General features: G+C 41.7%; 1 protein-coding gene across 1 annotated transcript in view; it reads left to right on the top strand.

Moving 5' to 3' along the window:
• Positions 1 to 20405, top strand: part of CDH18 (cadherin 18) — a 1127064-nt gene that overhangs the window by 424106 nt on the left and 682553 nt on the right. The gene's annotated exons all lie outside the window — the stretch shown is intronic.

Raw genomic sequence — 20405 nt, 5'->3', positions numbered from 1 at the left:
TCGTGTATCAGAAGATGAGATTAAACTGTATGGGGAAATTTCAGTATCCTAATGGTACTGTTGGAGTGATGTTGTAGCTGTGAGGGTCCAGGAAATATGTAATGCATTCTGCCATGACAGACCTGATGAGAATATATTGCACGGCTTTTGCCATGACAGTCTGGTTCTTTGTGCCCTCTTCTTTCCTCCAGCTTCTATTTCTTGTCCTCTGTCCTGGTGATATGAAGGTAGAATGGGAGGGGGTGGGGTGCTGATTTCTGTGTGTACCTTAAGAGTCATGAGGTCCTTGCTGTATGCACAGTGAGGAGGAAGGACTGGGCTGCTCATACGGCAAACAAAGAAGCTGGGCTGTCCATACTATAGGTGGGTGGTATGCATGGCTAGGGGAAAGCCAGGATGCCTGTGTTTAAGGTGGGCAACCATGAAAATACTTGTCTCTCTCAACAGTCTAGTTAATTAAAGCTGGTATTCTCCATGATCTGTTCCAGAAATCTTCCTTTACATTTTCCAAATTTTTACCTAAGGAGAATCACTGAGCGTCTCCTTAAGGGATCCAGTCAAATTCTAGTTGTCTGGAAGAAAGGACACTGTGATATAGAAAGTTGAGACTGATCTAATTGAACTTCCGTACAGTTCCCAGCATTGCCCTTGGGTTGGGAAGTCCCAACTGCTGGATCCAGCCCTGGGACTATATTTTTCCTAACCTCCCACCTGGCACCGAGCTATTTTTAGACCACACCCCCAGATGTACAACACCCCTCCTGCATACCAGACAGCTCCCCCGAAGCCTGACAAATCCCTAATCCCATAAGCTTCTACCAGTGCCAGTTTTACCAGTGTTCACCAGTACCAGAAGCCAAGGAAGTAAATTGGGAGTGTGGAATGGGTGGGCAGGATCTAATAAGGGTTGGCTAACTGGTAGGAGGTATTCACCTGCTCATGTTAGGGGTTGGGAAGCTAAAAATAGCCCCTGGTCCTGGTGGGGGGCATAGCTACACATCCCTCCCAAGCCCTCCTGTGGACCCCGTTCATCCCCCTGATCCCACCAAACTCTCCTGGATTGCATCCCCCACTAAAGATCCCACTAGTCAGCACCAATTCCCTAACCCCCCATGGACCCCACTTGCCCACCAATCCCTCCAAGCCCATTTGCCCTCCCAAATCCCCTAACTTGCTTCCCCCCCAATGCCCCTAAACCCTCCTGAAGACCCCACTTTTCCTTCCAATCCCAAACCCCCACCACTAGCCCCACCATCCTGACCTACCTGAGATCAAGTGGCCATTTTTAACTTGATTGAACCTCCCCAAACATCCCCAAATGTCTGTATGTACCCACAGTCAGTTCATTTATAGAAGCTGAAGAGATTCAAGGCTATGGATGAATGAGAATTTCATGTACAAAACATAATAGATGCAAATTAGATGTTGAAATTGAGAGAGATTATATAATTACAAGGTTAGGTGATTAGAAGGTTTATATAAATCAAATTCAACACTTAAAAGTAGTTTTAAGATATTTAATTATTTCATGTTTAGAATTTTGCTTTTGAATAGTTATATGTGGTTCCTTTGAGGTTGATTGTAATTGCTTTCATTCAAGGACAGAATTTGGTCCACAACAAAAGGTACTGTATTTTGAGAGAAGGATAATTTATTCCGTGATTAAGAAATAAAAACTATAAATATTTTAAATTTCAGCAGAATAGCTTTAATACTATAAATTGACTAGAAGCAGCATAAGCTTGTGAATATTCCCATATTACATGGTATTAATAATATTATAACTGAAATAATTTACAATTTCTAGTTCATTTATCGATTGATGTCCTGACCTGTTTTTCCATCATAATAGAAAGGGAAAGGAGTGGCTTACAGAATAATTTTGATAAATTATGAATACAATTCTTGCTTCTGGATTGTATAGGTTTCTTATTTACTGTACATATCAACTTCTAGAATTGCACTCTCAGATACAGTCCTAATTGTTATGTTTTCACTTAGGAAATACTGAAGTTTATATATAAAAAAAGTGTGCATTGAAGTGTAACTGGTGAAAAGTAAATGTTTTCCAGTTTTGCTTTGGGTACTGAAAGAATCTGTACACCTCCAATTGCAATGCTTATCAGAGTAACTGTTTCTATGATTTTTTTTTCATCTTATATTTGCCAAGAGATCTAAATCCAGGTTTTAAAGTTTTCTTCATACATAGTCTTTCCTCATGGAAATAATAATATATTCATGAGCAAACACTGCTTACACACACTCATTTTGAGATGTGTAAAATGTGTATGCTATATTAGAAATGATGCTTTGAAAACCTTTAAACTTCATAGCAGATCTCTCAGAGAATGTACCATTGTTATAAAATGGCTTTTGAAAACTGACTAAAGTATGACAAAATGTCCTTCATTTGGGTTTCATGTGGGTTACAGCACATTTTATACTCTTCCTACATCAGTCTACATCAATATTTTTCAAGCCATGTGCAAAATAATTATTAATGTATGCCTTTTTATAAAAAAATAAATAAATTACATTGATAGAGCATTAATTGATTTTTAAGGGCTTTAAGGACTTCATTCAGCATCTCAAAAGAAGATAAGACTTTAAGCAAGACACTGAGATTAAAAACTCCAAAATTGCTGGTTGGGGGTGAGATTGAAATAAGAGAACAATGAGTTTATAGCCAAAGGCACACGTGTGTGTGGAGTGAAAGTGAAGCTCATGATACACAGCAAGAAAAATTTAATTTTTAGAAAATTAAGTTGGAAGCAGTGCCTTTGTCAAATCATTGTACTCAAAGATTAATAATTTTTTTTCACTGTACACTGTGTTATAATTGTTAATTGAAAAGAAAAACTCTGTTGATTGAAAGGAAAACCAGTGGATACCACTATCCAACAAAAAATAACAGGACATAAATTATCTTCAGCTGTACCAAAGTGAAGCTGAAGAAACTTAGGGCCTTGTTGCACTTTGAGGTGCTCAAATGTTGATCAGTGTTAATGCTTGCTCAAGTCTGGAGCAGTTGTATCTTAAAGCTAAAAATCTCCTCTGACTGTCCCCTACCAGTACAACTGTGACTTGCCACCAGAGGACTTGCAAGCAGGGGCATGATTAGCAGCTACAGCTCTGAGTTGCCACTACAGGTTTGATGAGCCATGACAAGCTTTATTTCCTACTTTAGGTAGAGGGGTGTGAGAGACAGGTCACAGGATGTGTGGGACTATGAAACTGGGAGGTGGAGAGTTAATGGGCTGGAGGTGGATAATGAAATGAAAAGTGAAAAATAAATGGGGGTGGAGCAAGTGAAGGAAGTTAGACACTGAAGTATAACATAAAAAGTTTTAAAAAGCAATAAAAAAGAAATAAAGCTCTCATGTTTTAATAAATTGGGTTTGGGGATTGGAGTGTGGGGGTGCAGGTCATGCTTTCCAGAGTGGCTGGGAGGTGGGAGTGATGAGGGAAGGTGTCTGTTGGGGAGCTACTGCCCCTGCCCCAGGAAGGAAGCCCCAGCTCATGACAACCCAGTCTGACCCCTACCCTAACCTCCCTAGAGCCTATTCCAGGTCCTGTCTGTGCCCTGGCTAACTGGCATGTGCACTGCAGGCTATTTGCATGGGATTGCATCCCTGGAGGTCACATCCCCATGGACAGGAGATGGAGTTGGTGCCAGAATTGCCCCCGGACAAGTAGAGTTCATGGGATGAAAAGTGTGTCCACACAGAACAAGAGGGTGGGGGAGGGGCAGTGTATCATGGGAACCTAGAGGACTGCAACTTGGGGGGGGGGGGGCTCATCTGTGGGGAGTAGCAACACATTAATGAAACATGAGTTGGGTAACAGAGAAAACTTCCCTGAAGTAGCAGTAACTCTAAACCACCTAAAGTTTGCTTAAAAGTAGTTTCAGGTTTTAATGTGTAGACAATCCAGGGTTCAAGAGCTCCAGGAGCCATCTAAAATTAACATGTAGCAAGGCCCTTAACTGATATCAAAAAGCTTTTCCATATGCATAGCTAAAGCTCTTGGTGAAATTCTGCACTCACGGTGACACAATGGCAAAACTGCAATGTGAGAGGATGTATTCCTTTTTGTCTCCAAAGTCCTCTATCTTGCAGCACTGGACCACTTAAATTTCTAGTTCTTACTCTTTTTTTTTTAATTCCTTATCCCTTATGAAATATCCCATTGAGATCGGTGTTCAAAGTCTCTATAGCATTGAGAGTTTTTATTTTTTCCTAATATATCTTGTTCAGCCTGCCTTTAGAGAGCTATAAAGTGGTAGGATGATCTGAAGGATAGTTTGACCCTCTGTTCTAGCAGCATGACAGATATCTCTAAAATTAGGATAGGCATACACATGAGGAAAGAGTAGTCTACAGAGACGCACTATGGCCACATCTATATGAGATACTGACTGCACAGTAGCTTGCATCACATGGCATAAAGTGTGATACAACACTACTGCACGGTAGTAATGAGCTACTACACAGTTAGCATCACCTAAAGGCCATTTGGCGATGCTACTGTGCAGTAACTCCAGTTACTGCGTAGTCATTTAGTACTTGTATACACATAGCTATACATATGGAAGAGCTTTTTTATGTCACTGATGGGCCTTGATACACATTAATTTTAGGTGGCTTCTGTAGCTCTTAATCCCTGGATTGTCCACATATTAACATCTGAAACTACTTCTAAGCGAACTTTGCTTGAATACACATGTTTTAAATGTCTGTGCAGTAACAACTGCGCAGTCAGTGTCTCATGTACATGCAGCCTATGCCTTCTTCCCTGCTTCACTGTATTCCATGTATAAATTCAGATCTGTTATGCATTTATAGTAGGGTCAGGAAGTTGTTGTAGCCTTGGTGGTTCAGGAAATATGTGAGAAAAGAGGAGGTTTTGATATATCTTTTATTGGAACAACTGAAGAAGGGCATTTTATGTGTGAAAGCTTATGTAATGTCTCTCCCAGCTATACAGTTGGTCCAACAAAAGATAATACCAGAAAAACCTTTCTGTGTATACTTTCTTGGATGTTGAAAGATTATTTTAGACAGTTCTCTCTACCTATTTATCACATACTGTCTTACTATTTAAAAAGAAGAAACCAGAATATTTCTTTGTCTTTATCAAAAAGTAAATTTAATCTTAGATTCAGTCAGATTTTTGCTCCATCTTTAGTATATTGTTTATTAATAGGATATCAACTTGTAAGGAGTTTATCAAACTGTTTCTCTTTAACTAGGATTTAGAAGTATAGATTGTATTTTATTTTAGTTTTTCAGGTGAACCTTAAATTTAGACTTCTAAAACTGGAAATATGGATTTCTTGATCAGGATATTTTTGACAAATAGTGTTTTGACTAAAAAAAATACCTTTTTAATAAATATTATATTGCTCTTTTTAAATGCTGTACCTAGTTATTGATTATGGACAGTGTTCTTTTGACCTGAATGGTAACAAGCTTTTCATGTTACATCATATGTTGTTATGTTTCAGGTTTGGTTATGTTGTCATGATTCATGTTTAGCTATTCCCCACCCTTCCCTTAACTATTAATGCTATTCTCAGAAAAAGGATCATAATTGACAAATACAATTTAAACTTACCATTATAATTGAGTCTAGAGGGCACTCTAGTGGGTTTTGGGAGCCTCTCTGAAATGATAGCTTCAACAGTCAGATGAAATCTGTTTAAATACATCCTCAATATAATTTTCGTGTCTCTATATCTTTGTACCTTTTTGTGGTGCTGAAAGGCACATTTCTTAATAACCTGTTCAATATTCCTACCAATGACTATAAAATCAATACAAAGTCAACCAGGGCACACCTACATGAGATACTTTACTGTGCAACAGACTCATTTGCTGTGCACTAAAATGTCACTGTCTACGCATATGTGGCAATTAGGGCACAGTAGACTAATTTACTGTGTTGCTGGATAGTCTTATGAGATACAGATGGTATCCAGCAGTATTGACAATTACTTCACTTAAATGCATGTGTAGATGATGTTAGGATTCATTTACTCCAACTCAAATTGTGCCGGAGTATATTCAGTCATATTAATTACATGTGTAGATATGTCCACAGGTTAGCACTACCTCTTTCCTATATCACTATTGTTTATGAGGTGCTTTGCCACACTTCCATATGCACAGATTAGTTATAAATCCAGCTAAATTAGTTTATTCACCCACAAAGATTAGTAGGATCCACATATGAAAGGAATATCAAGTTAGCTGTTTCACTAAGTATGACACTTACTTGTGAAATGTGGACTTTGTGAATTAAAAGACACTGGTAATAAATAGTTCTTCTTCTATAGCTTTTTAAGTTTCACATACATCATTAGAACATTTGAACTATCATCCATCCAAGATTATTATCTGTCCTCATTAGTCACCTTTTAGCAAGGAACAGGGTCCAGTCCTCAAAAGCTCTTGGGGAGAGGGCGGGGGGAAGGGCAGAGAGAGGGAGAGAAAGCCAGAGATTTTGCTCTGCAATTTTTCTTCTCAGATAACACTGAAGACATTCTTTTCCTTGAGGTTCCACAAAGTCATGTCTTTGTGTCAGCTATTGTCTTCCTGTGCAGCTGCAAGAAGTCATGACGGCACAGGTGTCAAGGGGCAAACAAGGAACATGCTAAACTAGCCTTGAGCATAGCAGCCACTAAAGAAGAAAATGACTCGTGCTGACAATGCCAGGTGTTTGAAGTTTTTCATTATACGGACACTTGAAAAAAATGAAAAAGGGTTTGCTGTTAAGTACAATCCAATTGAACATAACACCTACTGGCATGTTAACAGTGGCTAGGAGCTGTACAGGCAGAGCAGGGTTAAGCAAATAAACTGAAATAAATTTGTTTCCTCCTTTTTGGAATCCTGTGGGTAACTCTTTGTTTCAGTTTCCAGGAGGCTTATTTTATACCACAGAACTTTTGCCTGAGGAATCAAAGATCATAGAGTAATGAAACTTATAGATCATTTGTGATAGGAAGAAAAATCACTGAGTTCAAAGCCTCAAATTGCCTTGTTTTCCAAGCCATGGCTGGGAAGCAATAGGCATTTCTAACCTTTCTTTATCAGCAAAATGAAGAGATGAAAATCAGCTTCTGACAACATTCCAAGAAAACCAATTTAGTATTTCTGCTGAATGATTCCTGTGGGGGTTTTCTTTAGCTTGCTTTTTCTTCCTGAAAGTCCCCAAATATTTTGAGTAAACTAAAAGTGTTCAATTTTGTTTAAACTTTTTAAATTTACATTACCAAAGCTAATATTTTTATTTAATTTTTTAATAATTGGCATCTTTCTTAATGCAATTCATGTGGGTATGCTGCTTTCCAGTTAATCAAAAAGTTCTGTAGGATTGACTCATCTCTAAGATGGCCACTTTTCATGCTATCCCTCTATCTCATCTGTTCCAAAACTTTTATAGCTCTCATAGTTGGAAACAGTCTTATGACATATTATGACTCTGTCCTTGCGTGTTTTATTCCATAGAGTTTAAATTTCACCATAGGGTGAAATTCACACTTGAATCATATATCCCAGAGAGACTTATATTCCACAAAAGCTGTGGGTAACTGCAGACGCTGAAAAGGTCTCTGCACTGACCAGTGCATAAGTGAGGGCCAGTGAACAAGAGCCACATGTAAGTGGATTCAGCTATCCCAGCACAAGAAGTTCTGTGGCTGCCATCATAAAGCTTTGTAAAGGAAGTTGTGTGTCCTGGGATGGTTAGCAGATTTCACTTTCTCAGATCATTTTTATTCATTCTTTTTATAGACTTGTTTATTTGAGCTTAATGTGGCAGAGTTGGTTTCCCCTTAGAATAAAGTATCACAATAAGACAGGTCCAAATTTAAATTCCTGCTTTTCTCTTGATCTCAATAGGAAATGAAAACAAGAAAGGGGGATACATATAATGAGTATGAAGGATCAGGGAAAATAATGTCTATCAGCTTTAAAACCAAACAAAACTTAAACAATGAAATTCCTTGTTTGACATAAAAATATCTATATAATTACCTAGAAACTCATAAATAACAAAAAGTGTCCTGAATTTCAGTGGTGCTTAACAAACATGTCTCAGATCATACTGCAGCTGGGAATGTAAATTAAAAAGATGAACATTCCTTGAAAAGTCAGCAAAAAGTCCCCGAAAAAATGACAATTATTAATCAGGAAGGGTGCTGGCTGTTAAATATGATTGGCAGACTTTTCAGCCAAAAGGTTATTGGAATTATTAGTGGCAACTTTAAAAAAGTAATTGACTTAATGCACCTACCTGATAATATATGGAATGTGTCAAAATATGATTCTATATGCAGCGTAATCATTCTACTTCAGTCCTAACCTTAATTAATTCCAGTAAAATCTTTATAATCAAAAGGGGTCATAGGAAACTAAAACCCTTCAAATAACCAGTGGATCTGTTTCAGTAAGGTCACTTATGTTCTGGTTGTGAAAATTAGTCTAATCTTTCTAGATTATAGACATCCAGCTAATACCCAAGACCACTAAGTGGAGCAGGACTACATAGGAATTATATGTGAAAGTACTGGATCTAAAGCTGAGGTGCAGTAATATAGTTCATGAATAGAGCCTTAATTAAGGTATGCTACTCAAAGATTCTTAGCTGAAGTGTATTAGGTGAGGCTAATTGTAGGTGATTATGTCTTTCCTCCATATCACCTGAAAATAAGTCAATTTTTTAGCAGCTCATGGGATTGATCTTTTAGCTCATTAAAAAGTTGTCTCTGGTGTTTCCTTATTTCTTCTGTCTCTGTTGGATAGTAGGGGGACTGTATATTTTAATGTAGTCTCATTACAAAATAGAGCTTTGATTGGACTAGAACACATCTAGATCTCTTGGTGTAAACATATGTTACATTTGATGTGGGCCTGATTGTTCCAGGCTTTGTCCCAGATCAGAACAGGAGCTGTACAGTCATTTACCAATCTTACCCTTCCAAGTTGCATTGTTGCTCTTCTACCAGTAGCTGGCCATTTTGTCCCAGGAATAACCTGTGACCTGCAATGTCCTAGAAAAAAGGGATAATGCCCTTTAGTCCTGCATACATTGGTATCAACTGAAGTGGGACAGTGGGCTTATAATCATATAAATTAAGGGCTGGAAGGGACCTCAAAAGATCTTCTAGTCCAATCCCCCTGCTCCAGGCAGGATACTGCTGAGATCAAATGATCCCAGTAACATGTCTATCTAGTCTCCTCTTGAAAACTTGCAAGGTTGGGGACTGCACCACCTCCTTGGGAAGCCTGTTCCAGATTCTGGTTACCTTTACTGTAAAGAAGTTTTTCCTTACTTCCAACCTGAAACCATCCTCTAATGATTTATCGCCAGTGCTCCTCATCCTCCCTTGAGGTACTCTAGTGAACAGTTTTTCTCCCAACTCCCAATATTCACCCCTTACATACTTATAAATGGACCACCAAGTCCCACCCTATCTTCTCTTCCATAAGGTTTGTCCTCCAGGCCCTTAATAATCTTGTGTCCTTTCTCTGAACTCTTTCAAGTTTCTCCATGCTTTGAAGTGTGGTGCCCAGAACTGGACACAGTACTCCACCTGAGGTCTCACCAATGCTGAAGAGAGAGGAAGTATCACTAGTAGCCCTGCTTGCAGTGGATCAGCTATTGCATCCCAGTATGGTATTAGCTGTGTTGACTACAGTGATGCACTGGTGGCTCATGTTCATCCTGTGATCAACCATAACCCCAAGGTCCCTTTCAGCCATCATACAGGCCAGAACAGCCTGTATTCATGTTACTGCTTCCCAGATGAAGCACTCCACATTCATCCTTATTGAACTGGATCTGGTTCCACTCCACCCACCTTTCCAGCTTGTTCAGGTCTGCTTGGATCCATATACTATCCCCTAGCATGACCACTCTTCCCCATAACTTACTATCTTCCACAAACTTGGCCAGCATGCTTTCTTCATCTTCATCTAAATCATTGATAAAGATATTGAAAGTACGGAGCAAAGAAGCGAACCCTGTGGGACACCACTGGCCACCTCCTGCCAAGACAATACAGACCCATCCACTAACACTGTCTGGGTTTGACCCCCTATTCAGTTCCTAACCCACAATGACCATGGACTGTGCCAGCCATAATTCCCCAGTTTTGTTTTTCATGGGAAAACCATATCATGGGAGACCATATCAAAGGCCTTTTTAAAATTCAAGCATATGACATCAACCACATCTCCCACATCTAAGCAGTTTGTTACTTGATCATAGGAGAAGATAAGTTTGGTCAGATATGACCTGCTCACAGTGAAACCATGCTGGCTATCCTTCAGCATCATGGCTTCTGCCAGTCTATCACAAATGGACTACTTGATAATTTTGTCAAAAATTTTACCCACTATCAAGGTCAAACTGACTGGCCTATAGTTTCCCAGATCCTTCCTCCTCCCCTTCTTAAAGATTGGCACCACACTGCACCTTTTTCAGTCTTCCAGGACCTCTCTTGAGCACCATGAGTCTTTAAATACCTTCACTAATGGTCCTGCAATGACTCCAGTCATTTCCCTCAGAACTCTCAGGTATAGTCCAATCCAGTCCTGCTGATTTGAAAACATTCAGCCCGTGTACGTGCTCCCGTACCAGTTCGACACTGACTATTGGTTGACAATTCCCACTCCCTCACCCCCATACACACACACACATCCATCCAGTATTTAACCAGGCAGGCAAGCACCATACAGGAATACCAATGCAAACTATACATTAAAACAGTGGTTTTCAACCTTTTTTAACAAGTGTACCCCTTTGGTCTCAAAGTTTCAGCTCATGCCCCTCCTTGGCTCCCCCAACATGTATGGAGCAGTAGGAGCTGCCTGCCCATGCCCCTGAACCAGCCACGGGGCTCCAACTTTCCCACAACCTGGCCTGGCTGGGGCTCCATTCACAGTGAATGAGGTGCAGGAGGGAGTGAGGTAGAGGCAGGGGTGAATGATTCTCCCCTGCCCCACTCCTTCCTGCACTGTGGGGGTCTTGATCTGCCCACCCCACAAGTCCAGGCCAAGCTGCTCTCAAGGTGGGTGGCAGTGGCACTGGGAAGGGGCTATGGGAGGGGTTGCAGCCACCCCAAAATTCACCGTATCCCCCCTAACCTCCTCTCAGCACACCCTGGCCCATCACTTCTGCCAGGAACAGCCCGGTGCTACTCCAGCCCCAGCTCCAGCCCCAACCCCAACCCCAGCCTCAGCCCCAGCCCACGTGCTGATCTGGGGGCAGACATCTCTCATGCCCTCCCAGGGACACATATAGCAGCAGCCAAATGGGACAGCTTGCATGCGGCTGCCACCAACACTGCCACAAGCTATGCCACTTTGCTGTGGCCAGTCATGGCTCCACAGGCTAATGACTGGCCTTGCATCTGGCCACTTGCATGCCTCCAGAGATGAGCACAAAACACTTTTCCCCCTTCTCCATTCAGACTTTTGTACCTCTGCTCTGGGGGAAATGGCCAATCTGGAGTGCAAGCTTGGGTGTGGGAGCAGGGAGGTGCTGCGCTGTGCTGTGTGGGGCCGTCAGCACCTGGCGCATCCCTCCTCCTCCGCTGGGTAAGAACCAAAGTAGGGGAACACACTAGGGGAGATGCCCTGGGGTGCACTCCATCCTAGCCCACCAGCACATACCCCCTACAACCTTTCTAAGTACCCCTGGGTACCCTCAGTTGAGAATCCCTGAATTAAAGAGCTCATCTTTCTCCTGTCTGTTATCAGCTGTCCCGTTCCATTCTGCAAGGGCCTCACATTTCCCTTGGTCTTCCTCCTGCTCTCTATATACCTAAAGAAAAACTTTTTATTGTCCTTGATTTCGGTTGCTAACCTGATCTATGTTGCCACCCTTGCCTGCCTTATCCTCTTCCTATAAATATGGGCTATACTTGTGGATTCCTCCTTAGTGACTACCCCTTGTTTCCACTGTCTATAATTTTCATAGATTTCATAGATATTAGGGCTGGAAGGGAGCCCGGAGGATCATCTAATAACCCCCGTGCCCTGGGGCAGAAAGTCAGATATGGTCAAATGATCCCAGCAAGATAAGTGTCCAAACATTTCTTAAAAGAGTCCAGAGTAGGTGCTTGTACCACCTCTGGAGGGAGTCTATTCCAGGCCTTCGGGGCTCGGACAGTAAAGAAGTTTTTCTTATATCCAGCCTAAAACAGTCTTGAAGGAGTTTGTGACTGTTGGACCTAGTCCCTTGGGGCACTGTGGTGAACAGCCATTCTGCCAGATCCTGATGCATGCCCCTTATATATTTATAGGCTGCCACCAGGTCACCCCTGAGCCTGTGCTTTTCCAGGCTGAAGAGTCCCATGGCTCTCAGCCTGTCTTCATAAGACCTTTTCTCTCTCCTTCTGATCATGTGTGTGGCTTCCCTCTGGACCTTCTCAAGCTTCTCCACATCCTTCTTGAATTGTGGAGACCAGAATTGGATGCAGTACTCCAGCTGCAGCCTCACCAAGGCCAAATAAAGTGGGAGGATGACATCCTGAGATTTGCTTGAAAAGCATCTATGGGATGCAAGACAGTTTTGTTCACTTTACCAGCTGCAACATTGCATTGGTGGCTTATATTCATCTTGTGGTCAACCAAGACCCCCATGCCCCTTTTGGCCACAGTGCTAGCAACTGTAGCACTGCTGAGCCTATAAGCGTGAAGTGTTTTTTTTCCCCCTGAGGTGGGGTTTTTTGCATTTATCCATATTGAATGTCATCAGGTTTTTATCTGCCCACTTTCTAAGCCTATCAAAGTCAGCCTGGATCACCAGCCTATCCTCGGGTGTGGACACTCTACCTGAAAGTTTGGTGTCATTGGCAAACATGGCTGCTTTTTCTTTTTAAACACTCTGTGACTCTTCTGGTAAGCCAAGAGGGCTTCCCAGCCTCTTTACCACCTCTTCTGCATACAGGAATGGACCATTTCTGCACTCTGAGGATCATTCCTTTGAGGAACAACCACCTTCCTGAACTGCCTTCCCCTCCAGTCCCTCTTCCCATAGGGTCTCTTCCATTGTTTTCCAAAGCTCATTGAAGTCAGCCTTCCAGAAATGAAGGACCTCTACCTACTGGCTGACTTTCCTGCCCTACATTGGATAGTGAATTCTATCATCTCATGATCACTATCTCCTCAATTACCCTAAATCCTCAAATCTCCCAAATCCAACAAAGCCTTCTCCCTAGTTGGTCCATTCACCTTCTGTACTAAATAAAGTTCTTCCATGCAGGTCACAAACCTAAGTGACCAGTCAGATCTGGCCAAGTGCTCCTTCCAGCAGATGTCAGGGTAATTGAGGTCACCCATGACAACCCCTTGAACATACAGCCTCCATCAGTTCTCTGGAAAATTCCAGTTTCAGCTCCTCCTCCTGCTGTGGCAGTCTGTAATAGACTTGTACATGTGTAGGGTCACAGGAAAAAACACCTTCTCTTGGGACAAATGCAATCTCTGATTGCAGTCATAGACTCTGGAACGTAACCATTACCTAACAAAGGGGAATATAACATAGTGCCTGATTAGGTGTAATTATGTCTCATTCATATCTCTATTGAGGAAAAATGTTTGTCACTAAACCTATGTAAAGACATTACACTTAGTAGTTCAAGAGGTTAGATGGGATAAAAAATGACTGACAGATTTTATTCAGTGATTCCTCACTTGATTCCTCCTCCTTTGCAGAACAGTACAGATATTCCTAATATCTGATCTATAGTCACACAGAGGCCTTTAAGCTGTGTGATTGTAGGTCAGATGCTGGTTTTATAGATCTTTGTTGGTGCTGGGAGCCCAATCTAAGTAAGTCAGGCTGGGGGAAGGGACAGCTGGGATCAGAGGAGCTAATGGATCCATGGGGGAGGCGGGGAAGGGTTGGCAGGATCAGAGAGGCTAGCAGATCTGGGGTGAGGTGGGCATAAGCAGGGGAATGGTGAGTCCATGGAGTGATCAGTGCATTCTGAGGCTATTTGGTGAGATCAGGTGGCTAGCAGGTCCATCGAGGGGTTGTTGGAGTCTGAGGGGAGTTTGCTGAGATCAGGGGGCTAGAAGGTCTGTGGGAGAGTTGGAGGAATTCAGGAGGAAAGATTTGGCAGTCCTGGGAGGCTGTCAGGTCTGTAGGAGGATGGTGTAGTCTGGGGGTGGGGTTTGGCAGGATTGGAGATCTTCTCTGAACCCCTCAGATCCCAAACCCCCAGCAACTTGATCCTGCAAACCACCCCAGTGCCAATTTTACACATGTATCTGTGCTGGGTTAGGGGAAGAGCAGGCAGGATTAGGGAGTTAACAGCACCATGAGGGGTTTTGGGGGTTGGGGTGCTCTAGGTCTACAGGGGTGTTTGTGGGGTCCAGGTGATAGGGTTTGGTGGGTTCAGAGAGGTTCTCCTTGTGAAAAAATGTTCCTCGGTCTGCCTTACCTCTGTATTGGGGCAGCTCAGGCTCCTCTGGTTTTTTCACACTACCTAGTCACTTAGGGATGTAAAAATTCCTAAAGAAAGGGGGAGCTCACAAATCCTGGAGCAGGCATTTTGGGAAGGACACAGGCAGTCATTTTGGGAACACAGACACAGAAGGATGTGCCTCTATGAGAAACAGGCTCTCTGGAAGATTTGTAGGTTTTCAACCACATATTAAAAGGGCCACAAGCCCATATTTGAAAGGCTCAATTAATTCTGATTTGCTAAAATTGTTTTCTTTTAATATTCCTTGGTTCTGCATCCCCTCCACCACCTTCTACCTCTCTGATCAATAAAGCTACCTCTTAATCTGTTACAGCTCACCTGGCTTTGTACTCTTGAGGGAAGAGGGGAGAGACAGTCCTTTTTGCTCTCTTTGCTCAGCTGAGCTGAGGGGAATTTGGCTGTTTTATTACCTAATTCAATCCTACCTGAGAGAATCCTGGAAGGCTCCAGGCTATAAGGAACACCCAGAAACACTTCCAGGTGGGCAAAGCACCCCCAAGGCTGGCTGGGTCTGTGTACTCCAGGCTTCACAGAGCCCTGACAGAGACCAGTGCCTAGGTGGTGACAGCATTACCTCAGGTTTGTGGGTGTGCTCCAAGAAGCGAGATGGCCAGATATAGGCACCCCAGGGGAGACTCCTGAAATGAGGTTTTGGGCTAGGCACAGTGAGGAGGGTGGCTCAGCATAGTTGCAACCCCTACTGTCCTGCCACACTCCCCACCCTGACTGGATTATTTTTAGTGCCTTGACCCACTCCATCCCCAGGTGAGCAAACCGCCCTGCAGACCAACCCGCCCCTACTGACCTGGAAAGGCTCCAGATCCTGCCCACGCTGACTTAATTAGATAGGGCTCCCAACACTGGTGAACATCTATAAAAACTGGCATGGAGACCAGTTTGTGGCGGGGGGGGGGAGTTGGCAGGGTTTGAGGACTAGCAGGTCTGTGGGATGGAATTGATTGATCTGCAAGGGGGAATGTCTAACTGGAGCGGGGGGCCAGGGTCAGGAGGTTAAAAATAGCTTGACAGAGTAGGAAAAGTGCAGTGCTGGGGTATGACTGGGTTTTCCCAACCTCAGGGCTGTGCTTTAAACATGTAAAGATGTTCAGTAGGTTGGTCTAACCCATGTCCAATCTAACTTAATGCTTCTCTCAGGTAAACTAAGTTAGATCGGGCTGGCCATTTTTTCCTAGTCCAACCTCTAGGGAACATCTGTACAGTTTGTCACTTTCAAATTTAAAAGATCCTAACTAGGGATCTAAGTGTAAAGTCTGCAGAAGTACAAACTAAGTTAGTTTGGGTGGCCATTTTTGCCCAGTCTAACCTCCTGAACTTCTAAGTGTAACATCTGTATCTAGCCTAAATCAACAGGGTCAAATGATTTAGTTTGAGTGGTAGTAAATTGTGGGATTACTGGTAGGATTTACTGTGGTGAAATAAGTGATGCTGCATATTAAAGGATTTGTTTTGACTTAGTAGATGTGTGTATAGTCATAAATTTAATATACAGAAAATGAAGTTTTAATGAGATGATTGGCTCCGAAGGAACCAGCTGGTCATCTATTCGGGCTTCACTTAACCTTCTTATAAAACATTGCTTTTCATGTAACTGAGATCCTACTATATAGTTGCAAGAGATTATTTGCCATTCCATTCTTCCTCTGAGACCAGCAAAAACAAACCATGTATTTGAATAATATGTCCACTTTTTTTCCTAGGGATTTTATTAAGATTATCAATTCAGGCATCAACAGCTTCAGCAGATTCAGGATTTTAGAAAGGAGGCTGCAAATGCAGGGACCAGTGTTGCAGGGGTGGCTGAACTCCCCAATTCTCAGTCTCTTCTATCCCCTCCTTCCCACTGGAGCAGCAAGACTTTAAGTCCAAAAAAAGACAAACTTTGCCCTCCTAGTTTTCTCCATGTTCAGAAGGGTGTCCTTTCCTTTTCCCCTCTCCTCTCCCATTCCCTGCTCCTGCACCTGCTGCTCAAGTATCTCTGCTGTCTGTACTGTTCTGGGGGTAAGAGGAGCTCCTGTTCTGCTCCAGCTAGGCTGCACAGGTGCTGAGCCAAGCCCAGGACAATAGCGATGGGTGGGCAGGTGGATGGATTCTCCTTCCCTGTTCCTGACTGTCAGGGAACACCAGGGGAAAGCAAGCAGAGAGGGAGAACCCACCCGCATGCCTGCCACCACCTCCACCACTGCCACTGGTGTCTCACGCTATGCCCAGCCCCCTGGCAACCTGGTTGGAGTGGGACAGGTAGTCTCCTCAGCCCTGGAACACTGGAGATTTTAGCAGCAACAGGCAGAAGAGGGGCAGAGTTGGGATATGCCTCTGAGCACAAAAAGGAATGCAGGTGGGGAATTCTTACTTTCTTCAGGACATAAAGTTCCAGGATGCTGCTTCTGCCATGTGGTCCAAAAGCAGGTTGTGGTTGTACCACTTTACCCACTTTGGATCTGCCCCTGAGTCTACCACTGGAATAAGGCATAGCAGCTGATTAACAATGACACAGCTACAAAGCCAACAGATGGTAACAAATTGGAGTCTTTTCACTGTGAACCAAACAAATGAGCTAGACATCCTATTGCCATTCCCCTGAGTCTTGTGTGCTGTTGAAATAAATTGCCATGACTGGGTAATGTGCCCTTTTGAAAGTGATGCCTTCTCTAAAACAAATGCTGGCAGTGCTACCAGATGTCATGACTCGATTGTAAGTCTTTTGGTATTTGCTATCATTCTAAAAACCCAGTCTCTTGAAAGCAATAAATTATCTGAGAATCTCAGTTTATTCTTTTTAAGGAAAAGTTTCTACCTATGTCACTTGTAGAGTAAAGCTTTAAAAGATACTGACTGCTTTTCCCAATTACATAAAGTGAATGTACCTTAAATGTTCAAAAAAGAGAAAACAGTGTGGGGAAAAAAATCCAGAATGATTATTTAAAAAAAAAAATCCTCATACTGAACCATAAGCTGATATTATGGTTTGGGAGCCTAACCAATGTTCAAAGTTTGCAATGATGCTCTGAAGACAATGTGATTTGGAACTAATGAAGTAGGTTTTTATGTCTCTGCCTGTTTGCATCCAGAACTAATTATAAGTAAGTTGTGAGAAAATACTATAGGAGTGGAAAAGGAGAAAGCTCCAACAGTGCAGCAACAGTGTCGTGAAGAAGGTAAAGCAGGGTGGCACCTTTAGAGAGACTTATTCTGCTGTATCTTATGCCTGACCTCAGGAACAGTGTTGAGACCATGCAACTGAAAAGAAAGGAGCTTGGTGCTAAATGCGTGAAATTCAGCTAAAAGAGAACTGTGCAAATGTAAAATAGGTCAGAGCAAATGCTACAAAGTTTTAGAAGTACAAAGAGCAAGGTTGAACTGGATGTTAAAGTAAATTAAGGGGAAAATGGAAGATCTAGAATATATGACTTGACTTTTCTCCATGTAGAATAATCACCATCAGCTTCTTTAAATATGTTGTATTTGACCCACTGCAAACTTGAAAGCATGAGCTAGGTAGTCACAATAGTAAAGCTTAGGTATTTTCATGCTAAAAGTGGAGAGTTTTTTTTAAGGACAATTGCCCAGTACTTGTGTCTACTTCATCACTTAACTGTGCACTGAGTGTTTAAGAGGTAATTTAAATGTTTATTCTAAAAAAATCCAACAGTAATTTAGCCAAATTTCCCTCTATCTTCTTTATCAGAAACATGACATGGTAATTGTAGTATAGCTAAAGCAGAAGTCACATCAATTAAACAGTAAAGTGAAAATGATTCATCTGAGCAAACAATATGCTCATGATGTTGGTACATTGTTCTCTTACTGTTAATTATATTAATTACTGAAGATCACTTTGCAGTTGAAATCTCGATTGTCAAATCTAATTTGATTTCATCTGGTGACAACTCTGACAGTTAATTCTAGCGATTGCAAATACTGTCGATGAGTTTTGTCTCAAGTAGAACATTTTATAGCAGCACTGATGGTTAATTATCCTGTAATGTACGGATATCAGCAATAACTACTCGATGTTATTCTTTTATTTTTATTTCTGTAAACAGAAAATTCTCTTCTAGTTTGAAAGAGTCTTAGGATGTCTTGATAATAAAGACATTTTCTTTAGGACAGGAGATTTTAAGTTGACAAGATTTATGAGGTTTGGATCCCACTGCATAGTGAATTACAATCTAACATCTTAGCCCAAGAAAGAGGCAGTGAGTAGTATCCTAGTAATAATAGTGTCCTAGTAATAATAAATTAAATATCTAGAGGTTGCTCTCAACCTTTTTACACTCAAAGCACCCCTTGTTAGACCCAAGGCACTCCTCAGAAAATGGCAGCTCTTAGTTTGTACTCATTTTTTACTCTAAAATATTAATAGACCATTTTTTCTATCCCAAAGAACTCAGAAAGACCACAACAGGTCAAAATAATTTTAATAATGTGGATTCCTATTTGAAATCTCTGGATTGATCTTATGAATCATGTTTGCAAGGCTGACAGTGCTAACATTGCATGGTACCATTGAAAGATCTCAAGGCATGCCAGGGTAGTGCAGCACCCTGGTTGAGAATTACTGATCCTGGGTCAAATTTGGGTCTTATTTGTGCCTTAGAAAAATGTGATGCAAAAACACCCTTTTGACCATCTTTTATTTATGGTAGATCTATAACCTGAGGCTAATGTTGCATCAAGCCATGACTCTTCCCATTCCCTGTTTTCTCTAGGGGAAGTCTCTGAAGGAAGTTGCTTTTTCCCTTGTAGCCTCTAATGAGATGGATACCTGTGGAAGTTCTTTAGAAATCCTTGTAACCTTATTTCCCTGTATAAAAAAAGGTCTGCCAGAGCCTAGCAGTCTATTAGGTATGGGTATTTAAGGCCCACTAGTGATAAAGATGATAAAGGAAATGTAAACTGTATTTTCTATGACTGTAGAGGACAGGACTAGCATCAATGGCTTCAAATTGCAGCAAAGGAAATTTAGGTTGAAGGTGAAGAGGAACTTTGTCATCAGGAGGGTGTTTAAGCATTGGAACAACAATCTCCATTCTTGGATGGTTTTAAGAGCAAATCAAAACAGTCACTTGACTAGGATGATTTAGTCAGGGACTGGGCCTTGAGGGAACTGGCCTCCTGAGTTTCCTTCCTGCTTTCCTGATCATAAGAGTTTGAAATACCTTATGAGGAAAGGCTGAAAGGAATTAGGGGTGTTTAGATATTGCTGGTGGGAGGTTGTTGAGAGGGGAGGACCTGATAGTATCTTTTAAAATATTTGGAAAGCTTTCTGTCTTGCTACAGAAATGCTTTAAACTACAGTAAAACAGATCTAGATAAAGTCTAATGAAAATTCATTCTTAATGTGAAAACAGGACAATGGAACAAATGCATAAGAAGTATGTTGGGTTTTGGTTGTTGCTGTGATCATCTAAGGACTTAGGCAGGTAAAGTTCTTTGAGTCGGTGAGATATCTTTTATTAAACCAACTGAGTAACTGGGGAAAAGTTCTTAGCCAGGTTTTGGGCACAGTCACCCTTCTTCAGGCATAGGAAGTCTCTGCTGTTCTGAGACCTGGGAATCTCAGAGAACCTTCCCTACCTAAGAAAGTTGTAGAATTTCAGTAATTAAGGGGGAAAAAAGCTGTTTAATAATCTATCTGGAATGGTTTTGTAACAATACATTCTCCATGTCTTCAGGAGGTTGAATTAAATGATTCCTGAGGTCTGTTCCAACCTACCATTCTCTGAGTGAAGGTAGGTATTCAAACTGTGAACCGGTTTAGAGTGAACCATTTTTTGGATAGGATTAATTATTTTTTCTAAATTTATAATTCAGTCAAAAATAAAAACTTTAGATTTAGAACAAAGCTAGATGACAGTGACATACCTACAGAAATTAGGTG

Source organism: Crocodylus siamensis, chromosome 5, assembly GCF_052110815.1.
Source record: "Crocodylus siamensis isolate JL-2025a chromosome 5, ASM5211081v1, whole genome shotgun sequence".
In the NCBI taxonomy this organism is placed as follows: domain Eukaryota; kingdom Metazoa; phylum Chordata; order Crocodylia; family Crocodylidae; genus Crocodylus; species Crocodylus siamensis.
The sequence above is the reverse complement of the archived record's forward strand: the minus strand, read 5'-3'. Positions and strand labels throughout refer to the sequence as shown.